At 49.0% G+C, this 2,804-nt stretch overlaps 7 annotated features.

Moving 5' to 3' along the window:
* The first annotated feature begins 1,528 nt into the window (after positions 1-1,528).
* Positions 1,529-1,565: a microsatellite.
* Positions 1,566-1,597: 32 nt separating this feature from the next.
* Positions 1,598-1,706: a microsatellite.
* Positions 1,707-1,729: 23 nt separating this feature from the next.
* Positions 1,730-1,818: a microsatellite.
* A 241-nt stretch (positions 1,819-2,059) lies between these two features.
* Positions 2,060-2,102: a microsatellite.
* A 17-nt stretch (positions 2,103-2,119) lies between these two features.
* Positions 2,120-2,160: a microsatellite.
* Positions 2,161-2,653: 493 nt separating this feature from the next.
* Positions 2,654-2,712: a microsatellite.
* Positions 2,713-2,769: 57 nt separating this feature from the next.
* Positions 2,770-2,804: a microsatellite.

Genomic DNA, 2,804 nt, shown 5'->3' on the forward strand with positions numbered 1-2,804 from the left:
GGGCGCCGAGTGGCCGCTATTTTTTTTTTTGTCGGGTGGAGCGTTTAACTCCCTTTCTTTTTTCTTTCTGCTGTTTTTTTTTTCCTGCTCCCCCCCCCTCCCCCCAGGGCATCTCTTCAGAATCTCCATCGCTCACATCCACGCGGGGAGTCTACGCACTCCAGCGGCAGCGGGGCGGGGTGAACCAAACCGCAAGTCCATCAAAACAATGACCACAACAACGACGCTCATTAGTGAGGAACCCTCAGGCACAGACACACGAAGAAAAATGCGAAAAGAGAGGGAGAGGCGGAAAGAAAGGCGTGCCGTCAGGCATGCGGACATGCGCAGCAACGCGGCCGGCCGTCGATGCACATCGGTGTGGGGAGACGCGCCAATCCACTTTCCTCCCGCATTCTTCTCCCTCCACACGCCCCTCTTTTGTACACGTGCAGAACATTGCTGTGAACAAAACGCAAGCGACACGACGACTCAACACAAACCGGTAAACGCAAAAGATAGGCCACCGCGGCGGTTGTCCACAGCCAGCGATGTTGGTTGTTGTCCGGCAGGGAAGGGGGGAAAGAGCAAAGGCAACAACGCTGCATAACAGCAACGGCAAAAGCAGTGAGGCGGGAGTAATACGAAGCCGCGACACGCACCACCCCTTCCCCTCCCCTCCCCACCGTAGTCCAGAAGGTACAGCCATGCAAAAAACAACAACAACAGCGAAGGGAGTGAGAGAGAAAAAAGAACTGCACGTAAACATGCGTCTTTACTCTCCTCCCTCTTCCGTAGGAGCTACGCCCCGGCCACTCTCTCCGCTTCCTCCCAACACAACAGCAAAGCACATGAGTTGTACTGGAAAAAGTGAAGAAGAAAAAACGACAATTGGCTGTGCAAAGATATATGGGCGAGCCCACGGCAAGGACTGTTCAGCTGAGCCGCAACCGTCTATTGCAATGTGTCTTGTTTGGCGTTACCTTCGATCGGGGTCACACGTGCGTGAACGCGTTTATGTTTCGCGTTCACTGTCTTTCCCGCCGCAGATCTCGCTGCGCAGGGGAAGAGCGCGTAGACATATGCGCTGTTTTTCCTTCCATGTTTCATCTTCGTTCCAGGCGATGGTGCCTATTTGTAAGGCCGGCAGTCCCCCCCCCCCATCCTTCCTCGCTGCGCTCACTTTTTCTATATTGCCTCTTCATTCCCTTGACTCCACCCGCCTCCCATTTCCTGCTGCTGCTGCTGTGACAGTTGTTGGTATCCATTAAACCCCCTCCCCTCCCGGTTTTCACCATCATTGTTGCATATGTGCACTACTCATGCACAGCCACAAACACCACGCGTCCACCCCCCTTCCCCCCAAGTCATTTCCCACGCTGCCTCAATAGGAACCCCCTTTCATTCCGCTTCTCTGGTTTTCTTTTTCTTTTTGCAGCACCTGCGGTTCTTCGTCTTCTCAGCTTCCACGTTATTATGTAGCAGTTATTCCCTTCTGGTATCAGCAATGGCTCCCACTCATAATCATCCATTAATATTATTAACATCCGTAATAGTAATAGAAGCAATAATAGTAATAGTAGTAGCTGCAATTAGTACCATCCCGTTTACTGCGTTATTTCCCATTTCTTGTCTCTCTCTTTTGTTTTTTCTTCTTTTTGTTTTGTTTTTGTTACTTCTTTTTTTTCCTTTTCTTCTTTACCTTCCGCATTCTCCTCCTCTTTTTCGTCGTATATTTTTTTTTTGGGGAAAAAAAAACAACGACAACAACAACCAAACATCATCTACATGCATATCTACAAGTAAATGCATGCATACATATACATGTATACACACGTAGGGACGGCGTCTATCCCCCTCCTCCTCCCCCTCTCGTGATCACAGCGGATACATGCGTGCAGGTGTTGCACCTCAGTTGACCCCTCCACAAAGCGAAAAGCACGGCACCAGGCACGCGGTCACACACAGCGAGATAGGCAAAGGCAAAAGAGGCGTAACAGTAAAACAAGACACGTACACACAAAAAAAAAAGAAAAAAACGGGAACCACGAGAAAAATCCGCGAGGCGGAGAGAAGTGTAAATAAATAATAATAATAACAAATACAAATATATGAAACAATAAATGGGGCGTGCAGCATCACAGACAACAACAAACAACAAAACAAAACAAAAAAAAAGAAGGAGCGAGGAGGAACAAGCTTCGAACGAAGTTGAGAAATTATCGCACCTCCTTAGCGTCGTCAAAGGCAAGGCGGAAAGATGGAGACGCAACGGTGACGCAGCGCGTGGTTTCGGCCATGAAGCACAACCTCCCCCCTCCTCTCCCCTCCCACCACACACGTCCAGGAGAGGCAAGGCGGGGGACAAAAGGGCAAAAATTATCCTCCCTTCCGCCGTCGCCGCCGATAAGGCTCAGAAGTGCGCAGAATAGACGGAGTTGCAAAGAGAGCAACAAAGAAAAAAAGAAGAAAACGTCTCATATTTCTTCGCCCACCCCCCACTCAAACGCCACTCACTACTTTGGCATCTCTTTATTCTTCTTCGTGTTGTTGCCGTTGGATCAAGACGCTGCGCTCGTGCGCCCCCCCACTTCTCCCCTTTCCTCCTCATCTACTGCCTTCCTCCTTACGTTGTGTCTGTCCACCCTGGGACGTGTGGGTCACGCATTCCCTCTTATTCTTCTTTTTTTTGTTTTTCTCCCCTCTTATGATTATTATTTTTTCTTTTGTTTTCTCTCCCATTTCCAGCGCCGGAACATATCCGTTTCTCCCACTTCTTGTCTGTACGTGTATATATATATATATATATATATATATATATATAT

The sequence above is a fragment of the Trypanosoma rangeli genome (genome assembly GCF_003719475.1).
Source record: "Trypanosoma rangeli strain AM80 chromosome Unknown Tra_15.4_contig_00102, whole genome shotgun sequence".
NCBI lineage: Eukaryota > Euglenozoa > Kinetoplastea > Trypanosomatida > Trypanosomatidae > Trypanosoma > Trypanosoma rangeli.